This window comes from Sinocyclocheilus anshuiensis, unplaced genomic scaffold, assembly GCF_001515605.1.
Source record: "Sinocyclocheilus anshuiensis isolate Anshui unplaced genomic scaffold, SAMN03320099.WGS_v1.1 scaffold272, whole genome shotgun sequence".
Lineage (NCBI taxonomy): Eukaryota > Metazoa > Chordata > Actinopteri > Cypriniformes > Cyprinidae > Sinocyclocheilus > Sinocyclocheilus anshuiensis.
Genome location: NW_015554117.1, coordinates 1,255,481 through 1,277,059, shown reverse-complemented (window position 1 = coordinate 1,277,059; position 21,579 = coordinate 1,255,481). Strand labels below are relative to the sequence as shown.

General features: G+C 33.1%; 1 protein-coding gene across 1 annotated transcript in view; it reads right to left on the bottom strand.

The window, feature by feature from the left end:
- The window catches only part of LOC107669914 (sodium/calcium exchanger 2-like), a 95,709-nt gene that overhangs the window by 46,319 nt on the left and 27,811 nt on the right, over positions 1-21,579 (bottom strand). The gene's annotated exons all lie outside the window — the stretch shown is intronic.

The following is a 21,579-nucleotide window of genomic DNA, read 5'->3' as shown; positions in this document are numbered from 1 at the left end:
TGACTAGATAGATGGCACACACACACACACACACACACACACACACACACACACACACAAACATTCCTGAAGCAAACCATCAAATAATGAGCTTGACACCATCTAGAAATAACATCAGACTGGACTGTGTGGAGATCAGACTGAACTACGGTTAACTAGCCGTTAAAGTCAAACTCATTCCAACACATTTCCACGCTCTTTTCAGATTATTCTGCAAATGCATTTGGGTTATTTCACATGTGCATAAGAACAAACAAGTTTGGTCATATAATTGCAGGAAGGAAAAATCACAAATGAGATCTCACTTGTTTCACCTAGACAGAAATGCAATTAAATGCAGATGAAACAGAGTCTGTTGCTGAAGTCTCCTATTTTTTACAACTTTCTCCTGAACAAAAGTTAACAGTAATCTCAAAAGTGTTGCTGCTAGAGTTTCAGGAGAGATGTCAAACGTTGCTCCCAAAGTCTGCAATCAAAAGTTTAAGATCTTAATATGATCTCAAACATTTCTCATCAAATTCTCTCAATATCAAATGATTTGAGCTGCAGTCCATATTCATTTTAGCTCTATACTATATGACAATGTACTATGACAGCTGTCATAGTTAAATATAAACGTTGGCTCAAATGTTTCTCTTGGTGAAAATCTAAATGAAAATCCTGTCATGACTCACTCACTCTCACTCGTGCTTTTCCAAACCCATGTCTTTTTACTTCCAAAAACACACACAAAAATGACAGTAGACAGTATTCTTTGACATGCAATTATAATAAATCAAGTTGCAAAAGCACCAGTATAATTAAAGTCTACACTCCTGCCATGTTCATGAAAAAGTAGCAATGTCTGAATGAATCTTTGATTTTGAATCTTTTAAATGATTCAGTAGATCCAGTTCACAAATGATTCATTCATAAAAAAAACTCAATGAACCAGTGATTAGCCATTATCATGAATAATGACTTACATTTTGGTATCTGAATCTGTCATATGACTTCAGGAGATTATAATAATATAATATACACTAGTATAGAGACTACTTTTATGATACGTTTATGGTGATTTTGTGTTCTTTTGGAAGCTTGAAAGCTTATTGTAATTCAACCAGAACAAAAAATCCTCGAAATTGGTCTTTTTATGTTCTGTTGAAGAAAAAGTCATTTTTAATAAAATGAGGGTGAGTAAATGACAGACATTTTAATTTTTTATTGGATGAACTACCCTGAAAATCCCATTAAGACTCCTAAGATATGAAAGATCAAGCTCTTAGTAATAAAAAAAATCCTCTGGGCAGGTTAGACACCTTTAAAATTGATTAAAGAAACATCATTACTTTCTAGTGCATAAGAAGGAGAGGGAGAGATGTACGAATTATAGCTGGAATAAGTACTTGGGCCACTTGCAGTCAAGTTATTTTGTAAGGAGAGAAACAAATATGCTTGTGTGAGAAAGAGGCGAGAGGAAGTGAGATTGTTCTCATCTGTCTGTCAGTCACAGCTCCAGCTATTTATGTGACCGTAAATTGGCCAATTTGATTTCTGAGTGTTAATTCTGAGCCGATATTTCTCCATTTCTGAGTGTTTTGATTCAGGAGCCTCATTTGAAGCCCAATCGCCCCGTCTGTGATCGGTGAACTAAAGCCTCGATGAGGAAGATCGCATCCTGACAGCTTCCATTAACAGACAAAGAAAAATAACGTGGCCCCTCTACTCTTAGTCGGGCATCAGGAGAGATCGATATATCCCTCTCTGCTCAGGTAATGAATATTGACCTATCAAGCTCCGCATCTCCAGCAAACAGAATGCCGACCCATGAGTCCACACTGTAAAAAATGACCGTGAATTTAACGGTAAAAGACTGCAAAAATGCTACAGTAAAAACCTGTTAAATGGTTAATGGTAAATTCCCGTACTATATACGGTGAAAAACTGTATTGGACATTACATGTAATTTTACGGTAGTATACCGTTTTTGGAAGTGAAAAAGACACTGTATAATTTACAGCGAATAACCGTAAATTGACATTCCCAGAATTCCCTGTTACATTTTAAATTTGATGTTTTTTGTTGAAATAACTATGTTTCTTCTTAGTTTTTTCTTATCAGTTTTGTATATTAGGGTTGTATGTTACACCTAATGTTGTTAAATGAATGTTTATTGCATTATTTCAGTTTCATGTGTGTTACCATGATGGTGTTTAGTGTTTGTGTGAATGACACTGTGCACCTTCTATATATGTTATTATTTAAAAGCTGCTTGTGATGGGCTTTGGTTCATCACCACCTGCATTTGGTGGTTATCAGTGTATTACAAAGGTACGAAACAGATTTCAGTACTTCAATAGGTTGGTATATTAACATTATTTCAGTTAATGAAATTACGGTATTTAACTGTAAATTTAAGTTAAAACCGTAAAACCTAAAATGTTGCAACCTTATTTTTTACGGTAAAATTCCGTCAACCACAGCTGCCGTTTTTTTACCATAAATTTTACCGAATTTTTTTACAGTGCAGAGCAGACGGAGCGGCTACATTCAGAGAAAAGAGCAACAGGAAACCCCTACGGTCAGATCTACAGCGTCATGTGACCTTCCACTCTTCATTTAATCTTGATTGAGTATTTAGATAGCTGCATGAAATAACAGTTGTTTCCTACTAATTTTGGGGTGCTTATTCCCCCAAGTGGCTGTTTTGCTCAAGTATGTCACAAGTATTTCACATTTTCTCACAAAATATGTGCATTATGTAGCTTTTTTGCTCTTGGTGGCCATTCGTAAGGTGCAGAAGGCTTGTATTGTCCCTTAATGGCCGGAAAGACCATCACAAAGACATGATTCCTGTCTTCCTCTGAGCCAGATTCAACAATTTGTTCAATTCTCAGCCCATTTTCCCATGTATGACATTATTTTAAGCCTAATCCTGATTTCAAGTTTAAAATTATGGCCAGTGACAGAAGAAAATGCAAACATGAGCCAGATGTTTTCTGTTACATCTGTGGGTGTTTTACTACATCCAAACAGCCACAGAAAATTACAGATTTTGGGGAAATAAGCTTATTTATTTATAAAGTTCTTTGACAATAAAAACAGGTCTTGAACATTGGTCCAATCATTTGCAGATTGTAATATAAATGAACTCTGCATCATCAAATTAGGTAATATTACACCTTATTACACCTTATTTGCAAATCAGCAGATTTTTTTTCAAGATGCAGGGCTGTGTAGTGTACAGTATACATTGTTATTCTGATATTCTGACACACACACAAAAACAACTTTTTTTTTTAGCTATGCAGAAACTTTACAATATTCTCATATTATCTAAAGCAGTTCCTTTCACTCTGACCCTAGTTTTAGGCCACGCCACAGGGATGCGATGAGTATCCAGACTTAAAAACAAATCATAAGCAATATTTCAGATCTTCAAAGAACTCAAGTTGTGCTTGATCTACTGTATATACTGTCACAAAACACTGATTCAAAGGCAATTTCATTTTCAAAGTAAATTAAAACTTCAATGCAGTAAAAAGGTTACAAAAGCACATTTGTGCTGCAAGGTAAATGTAGAAGTTTCACCCTTCTTCTAATAATTTAACACACATTTAATAATTTGCCCTAGACCTTGATAATACTAAATTAGTGAGCCTGCGTTCAGAGTAAATGCATTTGCCTTATTTTAGTTGCCTACAGTAAATCTTTAATTACAGTAGTTTTAATTTGAAACTACTCACATTGCATTACACTGTGCCATAAAGCAGCTTTCCACTGCATTTGTCTGAATAACCAATCATAATTAATCCTGTGAATAAGGGATCCATTACTCCTGAGGATTAACCAGCTACTAAATAATTCATGTCCTGCTCTATGATCTTTGCTTTTGTAGTTTGTAGTGCATAAAACTACATGTTTTTACACTGCTAAAGAGACACACTAAACAAATAGAGCTGTTCCCTTTAATAAAAATAATACTAATACTAATAATCAAATTAAAAACATACATTATAAATTGGACAATTGTCTTTTTTTAAGATAAAGGGTGTAATTTCAGTGCTACAACAATTATTTATTCAAATAAATAAAATAAATTAATAAATAAAATATTAAATTTATTAATAAATTGAATATATACAGTATATATAAAAAAGAATATGTTTGATTTTCATTATTTTTTTTAATTAAAATAAAACAAGTGAAAATAATAGAAAAAGAATAGAAAATTCTAGTGTTAGAGGGTCTTTTTTTTTTTTACAAAGAAAACAAGTAGTAAGAATAGAAAAAGAATAGAGAGTCCTAGAGTCAGAGGGTCAAATGAAGATGGAAGAGATGTGTTTTTTAAATTTAAAATAAATAAAATTAATAAATAATTAATATTTATTAATAAATAAATTAAATATAAATAATATAATATAAATTAAATAGAAATATTTCCTATAAATAGGAAAAAGCAGACAAGAAAAATATAAGTAGTCAATTTCAAGCTTTTAAAAGGCTCCAAAAAGAATCAGACATTGTTGAAATGCTTACTATTATATGATTAAATATTTACTATTAGCATATTGGAAGCAAACGCATTTATTCAGAATAAACACAGATAATTTTTAATGGCCTTCAAAGTAGAAAGATGCTTCATGGCTTACATAATGTTATCACTGCTCTTTGAATTGGGAAAGGAGTAAATATTTTAACATCAAGAAAATTACACACGCCATCTGAGTGGCTAACCAACTTAAGCACTTCAACAGTCCCCCAGCAACCACACATTAACTTCTACAGCTCGATCCATCATTAGATTTACTCAAGAATTATGATTCTGTTCAGGTATGGAATGCAGTAAGTCAGGGTTCAGACAGCCGTATCACTGAAGCACGGCACTAAACTAAATCAGTATTGAGCGCGTGAAGCCACGGCCTTTCTGAGGAGGCTACAGGAACATCACTGGCCACATCTGCAGATTCCTTCAGTAAGACATCCAGAACATTACATGTACAATGACAAATGCTGATGCACTAAGTGTGTGGGAATAACAGCTGAGAGGCTAAAGGCACTAAATACACCTCTAAATTCATCACAACACACTGCACACTTCATGTGCGAACATACTGAATGCTAGAGTACAGTATGTGCGCCGCTGTCTGACCTCCAAAACAGAAAGGTTCACACTATATTTACAGTTTAACCTCTGTCTGATCTGGCAAACTGGTTATTGCTGGTAAGCATCATTATTACTAGCACTTAAACCCTTAACCAAAAATATTTAACATATTTGCATAATTCAATAAGTAACTACCTAACAACATCACTTAGCAACGCTTTAAAACCTTCCAGAACACCATAGCAACCACTTAACAACACTCTAGCTGTGTCTCATTTAGAAGGCTGCGCCCTCCGGACAGATGTGGTGTTTACAACTTACCTTAAATCGCCTCGGTAAAAACAGATAAACTTTGTTTTTAATATCCTCCTTTTTTTTCTCTAACAGATGCCTGCTGTATTACGTTGCAGCTCCTCAAACATTGAACAAAATAAAACGAGTAAAAGCATTTTTTTTTTTTTATTACTTTCCAAATTTAGAAATAATTTTCCTTCATTTAAGTAGTGTGAGAGCGCAATGATGCTCTAAATGTGTTGGCATAGCAACGTGATACTTCTGGTTTCCTTTTCCGCCTGTCCTGAGGACACTTCGTATATGCATCATAGAGGATGCAACCTCCAGAGGATTTGACCTCCAGAGGATTTGACCTCCAGAGGATTTGACCTCCGGAGGGCGCAGCCTTCTAAACGAGACACAGCTTCTAAAACCTCCCAGAACACCATAGAAACCACACAGCAACATTCTAATACCTGCTTCTTTATCCACCTTATTTTTCCTGTAAGAGCGGGCACGGACATTGGTAAATTTTATGGGTCTGGCTTCCGGTTTCATTCGCTTCCAGCTATTTTTAGCTGTATAAAACAGCTTGTTTTGCTGCTTGAAACTGGTGTTTCTTACCATATTATTTTAATGTATTATCTTAATTATGAACACACTGGTTTGTAGTGCAAACAGTTTTACCGTTTACTGCACTTTGTTATTCTTCTAGTTATTTCCCTACAGCGGCTAATGAAGCAGAAGTCTCGCACACTCACAGAAAATGGCTTACTTCCACGTTGAAAAATAAGGTGGATAAAGAAGACAATAATAAATAATGGACCTTTTTCACATTTCCGGGTTTCTCAGCAGCAGAAGTCATAGTTGGTAAACTTTTATAGCAGGGAACACTCTCGCATTAGTGTTAACTAGTTTTTTGTAATTTGATGCAAAGGTAATATAATACAAAGTATAGTGTTATAAATGTACATACATTTAAAAAAAAAAAATGTAAATACAAAAAACCTTGGAGGATTTACAATGCTGATGACCATTGTAACGCATTATCACAGTCTTGTGAAAAGGGTCATAAATAATAATAATAAATAATGTACAAATTTGGATGGATGGATGGATGGATGTTTGACCTAAATACTGTATTAGTGACACACAAACAAGTATCTGTGGTTGAGTAAATGTCATCACTACTAACCAGCACTGACTGCAGCCTCATTTTTATAAGTTACGCACAATGACATTTACATTCACAACAGGTTTCATCAGTTTGAATCATCTCTAGAAATGGCTCATCTGTTTGAAAAGCATTGTGAACAACAGACGGGAAAAATCAATGCTAAATGCAAATAATAAAATGCAACTAACCATTATATTTAGTCAAAAACACCATATGTTTTGTTACTGACCTATTTGTTTGATGTTATTTCAGCCCGAATTCATCCGTCACTTAACCCTGTAAAGCCTGACAAAGTAGTCAAAGAAAATCTTTTTTTTTTTTTTTTAAAGGAACAGTTCATTGAACCTTTGGACAATAAATGGATAATAAATGGATTTGGACAAAAAGTTGATCCATCAGGCTTTTATGGCTCATATAGTATGATATAGTGATAATATGGAGGGGGAAAACACCTCAATTTTATTCAGAGGCTCAAACTGAGCATTTGAACATGATTTTTCTAAAAAATAATGTCTGTATAATCAAGTAAAGCTAAGTTGATTCAGTCCAGTAAGTGTTCATCTTGAAATATTACTAACAATAAAAAGTGGACATTTGTACAATTATATTAAATGGTCTTTTACTTGCTAAAACAGTATAAACTATCACTCAGATGACAGAAGGCATGTAGTAGATTGTGTGTGAGACAGGTTTATCAGCAAATTTTTGATCAAGTTGATAATTTAGAGGCCTTAGAAATTTGCATATCAAATATGATCCAGTAGGATTTATAGAAGCTCATGTCACAGGCCCTCATCCACAAAAAACATCAACAAAACTACACAAGGTTAAAGATCATCAAATGCCAGTATCAACATTTAATAGTAATGAGGATAATGTGTGTATTATGGAGTGAATTATAGGCTGTCAAGTGCATGAAATGATCAAAAGTCAAGTTCATTGTTGGGCTAAGCAGTTCCTGGCAACAAATACAAATTGTAATGTTCAACTTTTGCATGATAAACAGTTCTGGAACAGTGTTGAGTCTCCACTTGATGTTCAAATGTAAAATGTCTTTCCTGAAGCGAAACCAGTTGAGAGCCACTGATCCAAACAGAGCCAGCTTCAACAGTCGTTGAGGTTTTACTGTGTGAAAGCTGTGAAACAATTGGGCAGAAGTGAATTTTTTAGGGTGTGGGCGGATGGGACTGGAATTATGGACACCCCTTCGATGTGCTGCACAGAAGCCGCGAATTTAGTAATCCATAACTGTGCCAAGAACCTTTATTGCATAATAAATTCATATGAGAGCCTTTGGCTTCAGAGATTCTGCCAGCGTTTTCAATTTTCCTTCTATACCCGCTTCAAACAGACATCATTTCCTTTCCCTCTCTCTCTCGTCTGGTCTAAATCTGCCCTGGTGAGAAACGCGAGATTGTTTCTGTTGTCCCACTTTAAGAACGGAGCGCTTACGCACGTTAGATCTGTCTAAACATGACTCTGAAATCTCCCCGGTAACAAGTCTCTCTCTCCTTCCATCGTTTCTCCGCTGGGATGAATAAATAAAGGACCACAGTTTTGTTTCAAACCTAGTGAGCTGACTACAGTCTACAGGAGCAGTTGCTTTAGAAGTAAACATACTAACCCAGCATGAACCTAATTTGAAGTTTTCAACAGCCCTGTAGCAAATGGCACCCTCATACATTATTAATAAATTCTAATTAAATAATAATAATAAAAAAATATATATGCATAGCACAGACAAATACTGGGTGAAATAACTTTTTAAAAAAACAAATTTTGGGAAATTGTCAATATTTAATTAAAAGTAGTATGTAAAACATTGTTATTTTACAGTGTTATTTTAGTATTATTTTTTATAATATTATATTAATTAGTATTTTGAATTAGCTTTTTTAAATATTTTCAGTTCTCATTTTAATTTTAGTTTAAGTTGTAGTAAATTTGTTCTGTGCTTTTGCCAATTGTATTAGTTTCTCTTTTGCATTTTTATTTAGCTTTATTTTGGTTTAGTTTTAGTAATTTTAGTCATTTAGTTTAAATACTATTATAGCATGTATTCATATTTTGAATTAGTTTTTATTTCAGTTTTAGTTATTTTTAATATTTAAATACTATAATTGTATGTATTAATATTCTGTATTAGTTTTTATTTTAGTTTTTTGTTTAAATTTTATTTCAAGTTTTAGCATTAAATACTATTATTTAAATATTTTTATAGTATGTATTCATATATTGAATCACTTTTTATCATTTGTATTTTTTTTATTTTAGGTTTTAGTAATTTTGTCATGTTTTTATCATGTTTTTTATTAGTTTCTTTTGTTTTGATTTCAGCTTAGTTTTAGTCATTTTAGTACTTCAACTTGAAATTATTTTATTTTAATTAGTTGCCAAGATTTTTTCAAGTTTAACTTTTTCATTTAATATTTATATTTTATTTTATTTCAGCTCTATTTAAATTCACAATAATGTTTTTTCATATTTTAGTTAGCAATAACAGCACTGCTGCCATATTGGATTAATTTTTATTATTTTATTAACAGTTCAGGCCAGCATGAATTTTCATGCTGGTTTATGATAGTTAGTGCTGGTTTGGTCTTGTTGTTGCAGTGCATTCTGGGATTGTCTCCACTGAATTGGGTCAAAAAGCATCTTGAGATTTCTACACATCTTTTGATACAGCCGTCACATATGCAGCATGCATTTATTGGCCCATAATGTCATCTAGGCAGGCAGCTCACTAGGGTTTGGAATAGAGATGGAGTGCTTAGTGTCGTCTGCTTCTCGTGTCTGAAAACCTCAAAAGCTGCTTCCACCTCTGAAACGACAGTCAGGGAACCACTTTAATGAAAAATAGATCTTCTGCCGCCCATCCTAATAATCATTACAGTGATGTGGCACACGTCAGCGTCCCTTCATTACACAGATGGGTCATGAGGCAGAGCACAGAATGACTGTTTGCCAGATGCACGCAGTCAGAAACGACATGTTAATTGGTCAAAACCCTCGAGGAGAGAGAAATGATTGGCTCTCTCCGTCTCACCCAGAGCACAGCTTCTCGTCTTTACAGGAACATCTTCACACCACGTCTCACACACATACAGATTCAAGCGCTATAGTTTTTTCACAGTGACAGGGACATTTGCACTAACACCAACTAACATTTCATTTATCAGTGTTGTGACACTGCTGTGTTTCTTCTGAAAACACACTAATGCATGAAATACTGGGTTTAATACGAAAAGTGACAGCTTAAAATGTCACATAAAATGCCACCCAATATATAAATACAAGAATAATATGAGAAGACACAAATAAATGGTGTATAGCAGGGGAAACGACATTATGTGTGTTGTGTGTACGTTTACCGAGACAGAATTGTCTTGGCATACTGGCATACACAGATTTGTCAGAAGGGATTTTTATCCAACAATACCTTTCTTTGGGTCATCCATATTTTACTTTACTTTATTTTTACATTTCATTTATTACATTTGGGCGGCGTTATGCAAATCTTCCCACATCGTGACGTAGACATGTGGGGGCGTGTTGGAACGAGCCATTTAGGTAGGTGTGGTTGACTCTGAACTTTTATAAATAATATCTCTTTGGATTTGAGACTTTAGTCTTTGCAACTTTACAGATCTTCTTTATGCACCAAGAGCTTGTAACACTCCAAAGAGAAAGGAAAAAATTGAAATCACATCATATGACCCCTTTAATTAATTTATATTTTATGAAATTTTAATTGTATTCATTTTTATTTAATTTTTATTTAATTCAATTAATTTAAATTATAATTGTAAAAAAAAAACAAATAATTTTAACAATTAAAAAAAGTTTTTTTGGTTACAGGGATAAAGTTTATGGTATAGTTATCAGCACTAGCTAATCAGCATATTAGAATTATTTCTAAAGGATCATGTGACACTGAAGACTGGAGTAATGATGCTGAAAATTCAGCTTTGATCACAGCAATCAATTGCATTTTAAAAGACATTCAAATAGAATACAGCTATTTAAATTGAAATAATATTTCACAATATTACTGTTTTTACTGTATTTTTGACCAAATAAATGCAGCCTTAGTGAGCAAATGAGACTTTATCTATATGTATAGGTATGTACCAACATGCAATTGAATTATGGGTAATTGAAGTGTCAAGCAGGCAGTTCAAAACATGAATGTGCCATGTGATGTACTAAAATATTGATATAATGTTCTATTGTAACCAGGATGAGAGTTATGACAGCCTGACCGGCGACCGCCTTAATTAAGGTTTAAAAGTAATTTTTCCATTCGCACACTAATCACACACTCTCTCTTCACCACCCTGAGCCACAGCTGCTGTGCAGTAATGATAAGCCAAGATATTTCTTTTGTTCATAATAATGTTCTAAGATCAATAAAATAAGATTCTATTTCTCTTCTCGTACAAAAGCCTCAAATATCATTATACATCATTCATTCTCTCTGCCTGGTCAGTCAGTGCTGCAGAATTCGCTCTTAATGCCTCTCAACCGAACGGCTCCTCGTAGGGCTTCTTAAAATCTGGAGTCGTGACTGTAGTATTCAGATTTACTCCCCGGAGCTTGTGGGGTTGAAACACCAAAACTAAACCCTGCAACAACATCCAGAGCTCTGAATGACTCACATGAGGACAGACGTTACCGCCAGCAAGATCATCATACTGTAAACATGTGTGCCTGAAAAATCACCATATGTTTGAGATGGTAAACAGGAAATGAGGTCGGAGGAGAATTTTACCATTCAATAATCTTGCATACTCCAAGGTGTGGTTTTGTTATGGGTTCATTGGAACAGATTTGGAGAAATGTAGCATTACATCACTTGCTCACCAATGGATCCTCTGCAGTGAATGGGTGCCGTCAGAATAAGAGTCCAAACAGCTGATAAAAACATCACAATAATCCACAAGTAATCCACAGCACTCCAGTCCATCAGTTAATGTCTTGTGAAGCAAAAAGCAGCATGTTTGGAAGAAACCAATACCTCATTAAAGTATTTTTAACTTCAGACAAGTCCTCTATATTGCTTTCTCCAGGGAAAAGGTTGTCTCCTCTGAATCAGGAGAGAAATCTGCACAGATCAAACAGTCCAAAACAATTTTAAACAAATTATATTGTTGGATTTTGATGTGAGAGACAACAGGAGATGGAGGAACTTTTTCACTGGAGGAACCAGAATTGCTGATTGAAGTTAAAACATCTTCAGGATAAAATTGTTTCTTACAAACACACAGCTTTTCACTTCTCCAGATGTTAAACTGATGGACTGGTGTGGATTATTGTGATGTTTTTATCAGCTGTTTGGACTCTCATTCTGACGGCACCCATTCACTGCAGAGATCCATTGCTGAGCAAGTGATGTAATGCTACATTTCTCCAAATCTGATGAAGAAACAAACTCATCTACATCTTGGATGGCCTGAGGAAGAAGAACATTTCAGCAAATTTTCATTTTTGGGCGAACTATCCTCTTTTTCTCTTAATTAACGGAAATTAGAAAAGAATACTAATTTTATAGCAATATTGAGGAGTCTTTATGTCCTTTATTTTCTGATTGTCACATTGTACAGACATTTTGGAACATACAATAAATAACATTTTGGAATAATATATTATTTAAAATGAATATAATTCAAATTATTTTTAGATAATTTAAAGATAAAGTTGAATATGAAAGAAAGCACCCGTTATTACGAGCATGAAGACAAAAGTATTGACAATTCTGTAAACTTTTTATTCTGAATGGCAAATTCATTATTGCCTTATAGCTGTGAAACAGGTCAATACTACTGTAAAATACTATGAATCTGTATTTGGTGTCTTGTGAATGTCTTTTTTATTTTATTATATTTTTTTTACTGACTTTGGTGTCTGTTTTCATGTAACGTTGTTTACTAAGTTTATTAAAAAAAATTATCTTGCAGAAGGCGGCGTGTTTAAATAACACTATTTACATTTAAATCAGGTTTGCTGGGCTCGAGCTGTCAGACGCTGGTGAAGGTCAGTCCTCCTGATGATTATCCAATAATAAACCTCCCCAGGCCTCTGGGGTTCCGCCTCACTGATTGATAACCAATCACAGCGTCCGTTTGGCCTCAGAGCGATGGTGTCCAGAGGCCAGACTATACATCAACTCTCTCTCACAGAGAAGGCAAAAGAGAGAGTGTCTAAATTATTCACACAAGCAGCTCGTTCACACTAAAATCTCTGCATGTAGATCTACAGTGTGTGAGACTAACACAGCTGGGCATTATTATGGGCCATTAGGCTAAAAATGTAAATGGCTGAAACATATTTAGAACTAACTTCTCACTCAGGCAAATGAATCCATTAGTGAATAACGGTCATTATGACTCTCACAGGGGCCTTGGGGCCAAAACTAGATTCATGAGTCATTCGATATATACAAGTTAGCAACTATGAAACTGCATATCAAAGATCTTTTGCTTTATGTAGATATTGGCTGTCAGCGTAACATGTTAAATGAGTATGAGAATAATGTATGCAATTAATCAATTCCCTCTGACCCGTATATATTACAGATTCTCGGCTGCTGTGTATACTGTAAACAAATTATAGGACTGTTTTATTTCTATATTGTTGAACTAAGTAATATCTCTGAATTATCCTCATTATTACAATTTTGAATTATAATTACACACACACACACATAAATATTATTAATATAATTAAAATTATTTGAGAAATTTGTATCATTATATAAATATTTTACAATATTACTGTATTTAATGTATTTTTGATCAAATAAATGCAGCCTTGATGAGCATAAGATACTATACAAAATTAAAAGTCATATATAAATTACATATTTAGAATGTATATGTACGTTATTATTAAATAATTGCATACATTTTTATCATTATATAAAATGATATCAATGCATACATACAAACTATACATGATAATAAAGCACAGTTTTAATAATAAAAAAAAAAATTACTTAATGTAATAAATAAAAAATACATTAAAAATATTAACATTTTTTAAGCTTTCAATTTGTCTATAGTAGTTAAAATTAGTTGTATGAGATAATAAAATAATATACACAATATATTAGTTAGTTTGGTTACACTTTATTTTAAGGTGTCATTATTACAGTGTAATTATACATTTAAGTACTGAGTAATATTAATTAACTACATGTACTTACTATATTGTTAGGGTTAGGATTAGGGTTTTGCTTAGGGTTACTTGCATGTAATTATGCATAATTTATTGTTATTATAATAGTAAGTACATGTAACGTGTAACAAGGACACCTTAAAATAAAGTGTACCGTTAGTTTTTTAGTTAGTCCCCAAAACTATGCTCTGCGCGCTGAAATCCACAGTAAACATAAAAGCACTGGTTCATACGATGAGGACATCGGAAGAGAAGCCGACAGGTTACAGTGGCTCTTTGTTTCTTGTAATTGTATTATTTACATGTATCTTTGATTCTGGGAGAACTACAACAAAAGGGTTTCAGGTAATTATGTCACCTGCATTTTAACGTGTCTCTGCGGTGACATTAGAAGAGCCCATGAGCCATAAACACACTGAACCTGATCCAGCTTTATGTGTTATCACCATATGATCGATGGCAAAATAAATACTGAATAACCAAAATCAATGAATACACACAGGCATTCACATATACATAGCGAGAGGGAGCAGCAATATTTATGGTATTTTGTCTTAGTTTTATTGCACACCGAATGGATGCTTGTGGAAAAATAAAAGACACTGCAACTGCAAGCCATCCTGACTGAGAATGTGACAAATAAACTTGCGACAACACACCATGAAATAAAAATTCACCCCATTTACTTTCTTAATAAATGTCTCTGGTCTTATTGTGCTCAATTTATCAGTGCAGGTTAAACGTCTTAATCTTTCACCAGAACATTTTAATATTTTTCACATCTGAAACGACTACTTTGCTGATATAAAGAAGGCCACAAGGGTGAGTAAAAACAATATTAACCATTAATATTACAGGAATAGTTCTCCCCAAAATGAAAATTTTCCATTGGTGAGCAAGTGATGCAATGCTAAATTTCTCCAAATCTGTTCCCATGAAGAAACAAACTCATCTACATCTTGGATGGCCTAAGGGGGGAATACATTTCCTGCAAATTTTAATTTTCTTCAAGGTTTACTTTTCACAAAGACGTTCCACCTTACATATTTCTAATACTCTCTTTAATTCAAAATATTTCAGAAGTTTACAATGCAATGCAAATGTCATTTGATCTTTACTGATACAAACTTTATTTGTGTGCATGCATGCAGTTTGTGTGCCCTACACATCTGCGTGTGTCATTAAACATCAGACATCATGACAGATGATTGACAGGTGCATCTGACAGGAAGGTGACTAACAAACACCTTCAGCTATGCAGTGTTCTGTCACCCGGGGTAACGCCACATCACCACGACGATGCATTCGACAGCCCATAATTCCCAGAAGGAAGCGCCAAGCAGTCTGGGAACAGTCCAATCTGTGCTGCTAACTTGTTATTTCTTAAGACCTTAGTCCAGACAACTAAATATTTCCTCTCCAGATTCTCGGTAAGACAGTTATAGTGTTTTGAGAGCGAGGATGATTAACTGAAGTGCACTGCAATGGAGTGGATAATAATAAACAAGGTAATGAATGACAAAAATAAAGCAGTTATTCTCTGCTTGTGTTTGTCAGTATGGTTATATCAAGATCCAGAGAGTTTGAGCAAATCAGATCCCGTTTTTACTGACCCACACCGTCATGCAGCGCCTGCTAAAGCAACACGATTTTCATCAGCATAAAAGAGAAGCTTTGCTAACACTAATAGGACTAGAATGAGGATAGAAGAAACTCTTCAACTACATTTTATATTTACTTTTATAAGAATCACTATAACTATGGCTCATACTGAGAACTACATATTAAACTTTAGCATGTTCTTTCATTTTTGTGTTACAGACATGAATGATGCCTCAAACTGTGTGGCTTGTTGAGGAGAATTATATTTACTGTGCATTTTTACATTTAGAATTAAGTTTTTAAAGTCATTATTTAATAATTATTATTATTAATTATATAATATAGCAATAGTAATAATACAAAAATGAATAAATGTAAATATTTTACTATTCAGAAGTCAGAAAGAGCTTTATTGCCAAGTGTTTATACACATAATGAATTTGTCATTAGTATTATGATTAGTAGAAGTATTGTCATTATTATTATCATTAATGATATAATATTAAAAATAGAATGGAATTAATTGAATTATTATTATTACAACTACTACTACTATGCTACAAACATGAATGATTCCTCAAACTGTGTGACTGATTCAGGAGAATATTTACATTTTTACATTCAGAATGAGATTTTTTTAACTAATTAATTAAATTGTATTATTATTATTATTATTAGTAGTAGTAGTAGTAGTTTCATCATCATCATGATCATCATCATTATGAATATAATAATAATAATAGTAATAAAACTGAATTAATTTGTTTATTTCTACCTATTATTATCATCATCAGAATATAATAATAATATATATTTTTTTTAATTTAAGAATATGGATTCAATTTTATTATCGACAACAACAACAACAATAATAGTAATAAATAAACATTTTACATTAAATGTTTTTGTATGTAAACATTCATTTACATTAATTATTGATTATTTACATTTAATTACAGAGTATCATTAAGATTCGAGGTTTTGACTAGTAAGTATTGGTTACCTAGCAACTGCATAGCAACAGACTAAACTCAGAGCACCTTAACAACCACATAGCAACACCCTGGCAACCGTCAACAACACTGTAGCATTATGAAAACAACTTTTGCTCAGGCAAACAACTTTTTTTTTTCTTCAGAAAAAAGTTAAATTCTAGTTTATATATGGTCGACATTCATAGTAAATTACAAGGGAAATTAAAGTTATTTAAACATGTTTATATCTATTTACTGTAGCTAGCTACATGAATAATATGTTCAGTGACAGGCATACGAAGGAAACTCAATTGCCACCTTGAGTAATGTATTTTGTTCATGTTCAAATGAAATTTAAGTCGTTATAATGAGACGGTGCAATTGCAAAGTGTTGATTAAGTATTTGAGCCTGCATTTACATACTTACAAACAGCCTAAAAGGTTAAAACGGGCCCCAAGAGCAGCTTATTAAAGCAACGCTGGAGTAAACGAGCTTCTCTGACAGCGAGTGCCATCAGGAAGGATAAAGCAGAATATCTCCTCCTCCGAGGCCAATCATTTGTTTCATTTCAGCAAGTACAAATGAGGAACGGAGAGCAGAAATGGAATAAGAGGGAATAAAATAAAGAGTGGACCGGCAAATACAGCAAAGACGGATGGAGAAATGTGGGACATTAGGATGCTGAAGCACATCTCTGCTCACAGCTGCTAGACTACTAGAGAGGGTTTCTCTGAGGAGAGAGCATGTCATTCCTCTCCACACTGGTGTCATAAACAAGAGCGGCCCGGGACGGTGTGCTGTCAGTCCTAACACATCATTTATTTGCTGTGCCGGTGTGAATGCAGCACTGAAACGCTCTTTGACTTCTCTGTTGCAGCCTGGGATCCTGAGACTCCCTCAGTGAACTAATAAGAACCTCTGTAAACTGAACAAAAACACCCCAAACAATGCTTAAGTGGAAGGAAAGCATGCAAACTTTCAGTGGAGCGAATACGTAAGCCACGTTAATACTGGCCACAAATCAGCTGTAATTACTTTGCCTTCGTTCCAGCTGTCAGACAAAACTCTCTCAGGAGCACAAACAAGTCCAATATAATTAGCTCTGAAGAGTATTAGAAATCATCTTCAAAACACATAACACTTTCATGTCTTTATAAATGATGTAAATATAATTTATCATGTGCAAAGTACATTGTGTATATCACATTCCAGTTATTTTTTGCTGAAAATGTGATTAAAATTGTTTAGACAGCACACAGACACCCAGGACAATAGATGTGGTTGGTGATGATGTAATAGAGAGTCTTACTTTCAAAATGCTCAAAAAATATATATATATTATGAATGACATATATAAAATTGAAGTCTATATATGCATACATACACTGTAAAAATGTGTTTTTTCCCAAAAGCTGTAAATAAGATTACTGTTACAAGAAAATACTCAAAATTTCATGTTTAATTCAATATGTTACTTGCTGTTTCTTTGTAATTGTTGTAAAATGTTAACATTTTTATAGTAAATTAATTTACAATTTTTGAGTGAAACTCTTTTCACACTTTTTTTTTCTGTGTGTGTGTGTGTGTGTGTGTATGTATATATAAGAAGAAAGACACTCATACAGGTTTGTAACTACTTGACAGTAAGTAAATGATGACAGAATTTTAATTTTTAGGTGAACTATCCCTTTAATATTAAAAGGGACAGTTCACCAAAAAATGTGATGTTTTATATTTTAGAATTGTGTATTTTAGAATATATTCCTAATATACAAAAATCTAATAATAAATATATATAAATAAATACAATTAAAATATACAGTATATTTAAAAATGATGAATGACAATTGAACATGTTTTATATTTAAGAATATATATATAGATATATATATATATGTACACTGTATATACACACACACACACACACACACACACACACATAATAAATAATAATAAATACAAAAATAAAATAAATATATATACATGCATAAATTTCAAGGACTTGTCCTTGAAGCTACATATATATCATTTATTTATTTTTGGTAATTTATATAATTTAAATTGAGTCTTGACTCATTTAGTTGGAACCTGAGTAACTCAAACCAAAATATCCTGATTATTCATAACAAATCAATGACTCAGTGTTTATTGTGTTTTTTAGACACTTTAAAAAATGATTCAAACAGGAAATATGCTGAAATTCAAATTTAAATATAAGTACAACAAAAATAAACTGAAATTCAAAGGATGTAGTACGAGTCCGACAGCAATCTTAAACTAGAAAAGCTGTTTAAAACCCTCATGTGGTGTTCGGGTCCTTTTTGCTCTGAAAAAATGTTCTTTTTCCCGAAAATACTAGTTAATGTTATCGCATTAAGAAAAGAAGTTGACAAAAAGATTGAATCCAATCTTTGTTGATAATATAGCATAATGAGTGATTTATAAGCAATTTTTTGAGGCCGGGTAATTTTTGACCGGGAACACCACAAGTGTGACTTTGTGCCATTTTGTACAAAATAAAAGCCTTTCAAAACAAACTCCCTGATTAAACATTAAAGTGCACTAGTGTGATAAACAGTGCAAATTTTCTTCAGTTTTTATTTAATTTTATGAGGCCGGGTCCTTTTTGCTCTGTAACCTCTTAAGTGTGATAGGGTTCTGAACACAACACAAGGGTTAAACTGTAAAAGTTCAAAAAGTCTGAAGGTTTATAAGCTGTAGGGACAGAAGTGTGACCTGAAAGCCACACAAACTTCTCTGCCGTCTCTCCTCTTCAGCAGGGCTGATGCTCTTCTGCTGACGCTGAGACTCGAGATGAGAGGATAATTGCTTTGAAATGAAGATTAATCACTGAGAGAGTAGACAGTTCACTCAACTCCTGGACACCATCAGAAACCATCTGCTGCGTTACCACGCCAAACTCACATCAGAACCTGACTGCAAATCAGCTCGCACAGCAGCTGTAGAACTGAGGAAGAGAACAGAAGAGCGCGTCCAAAGCCCTGAAAACCTACCACCACCGAACGCTTAACACATCAATCAGACTGACAGAAAACAAGATCTTACACAGTAACTTGTTTTTATTCATTGTTGTTCACCAAAGCTGAATTCATTTGATTAAAATACAGTCAAAACAGCAATATTGTGAAATATTATTACAATTTAAAATAACTGCTTTCCTGAATATATTTTAAAATGTAATATACTCCAGCTCCTGTGATCAAAGCTGAATTTTCAGCATCATTACTCCAGTCTTCAGTGTCACATGATCTTCAGAAATCATTCTAATGTGTTGATTTGCTGCTCCAGAAACATTTCTGATTATTATCAATGTTGAAAATGTTGCTTCCTTCATATTTTGGCGGAAATACACTCGCTTATACATTTTTTCAGGATTCTTTGATGAATAGACAGTTTAAAAGAACAACATTTATTTGAAATAGAAATATTTTGTAACGTCATAAACGTCTTTACTGCCACTTTTGATCAGTTTAATGCATCTATGCAGAGTAAAAGTAATAATTTCCTAAAAAAATAAAATAAAATAAAGAAATAAATCTTACTGATCCCATACTTCTAAACAGTCGTGCATTGGTTTGGTTTTTAACAGTGCATTTCTATTGATATATTCACACCATGAACACAATTTACAAACTTTGTCCTTTATTTGATAAATAATAATAATACAAAAAAAATAATAACTGAGATATGATCATATGAGCATCGTGGCAGCATAAAACTGAATAGGCATTAAAATATCGAAAATTTGTTTTGGTGGGCCTAGCATTCATAAAACAACAGATATATTGTTGAAATATACTTCAAACTGGTTGTAAAGCACATTTTATAATACATCGTAAAAACTATCCTAACTCCATCCGGACCGATCCTTCACAATCTTCAAGAAACAACTGAAAACTTGTCTCTTCCGTGATAATCTAACTGTCTCCTCCTAAAAAATATATATATATTCTATGCCTTCAGTTTTTCTATTCTATTATTATCCTTTATCCATTCCTGTCCTAGCTTTTACTATTTTGAACAAAGACTGAAACCGTGTATAAAAGGCACTTCTCGTGTTTATTGGCATGTTTTGATAAATCGCTTGTTGTATTCCTCAACTGTAAGTCGCTTTGGATAAAAGCATTTGTCAAATGAATAAATGTAAATGCAAATAAAAAGTAGGCTATGATAGTATTTTAACTCACCCATGTGGCGTTGGTTACGTCAACAGAAAAGAAAAGTTTCAGTGGCAGAAAAAAATCATTATATTTTCATTATTACATTAATTATATTGTGTTTAAAATGCATAGTCCTGGGACATCAGGATGTAAACTATTATTTCCTGTTGTTTTAGAGTTTATTTGTCATACTGATATTTAAAACCATGTGCTATGCAGAAACAATGAATACACAATAAATGAATATTGTGCTGCTTGCCGAATGCCTGTATGCATTCATTGATTTAGGTTATTCTATGTTTATTTTGCCATCAATCATATGGTTTTCTACTGGATAACACATAAAGCTGGATCAGGTTCAGTGTGTTTATGGCTCATGGGCTCTTCTAATGTCACCGCAGAGACACATTAAAATGCACGAGACATGATTAACTAAAACCCTTTTGTTTACATACTGTATGTTTGCTGAAAATTAGGGAATAAAATAAATTAAGATTCAAAGATACGTAAACGACAGTTAAATTAAACAACGAAGAAGTGCTTGAGTGCTTTAATGAATGCTGTCACCAGGTGTGTTTGTGTGTAAAAGTGTGTGAATGTGGGTTGACACTAGAGCAAGCGAGTGATCTCAGTCCTGACACAGATTCATCCGTTGACTCCATATCACTTAAAATGTCAACTGAAAGTCAACATGAATTGGCATCACAACCATTTAACATATAATGTGATGTGTTTCCAACATTACAAGATACAAGCATATTGCTGAAACAGGGCATTCAACCAGAAAGTAATGTAGAATTGTGTGTTTGTGTATAGAATTTAAATGTTTTTAATATATTTTTAAATTAATTTCTTATAATATTGTATGTGTATGAAAATAATAAAAATAAGAAAAGAATTAAAAATTTACATATTAAAAAGATTTAAGATTGCATAATGATATGAATGTATAAATATACATATACACACATTTTTTTATTATTTTCTTGTGTGTAAATATATGTAACTATATATATTTAATATAATTATTAAATTATAATGTTTATCAAATAAGTTATTATATATATATATATATATATATATATATATATATATAATATCATACA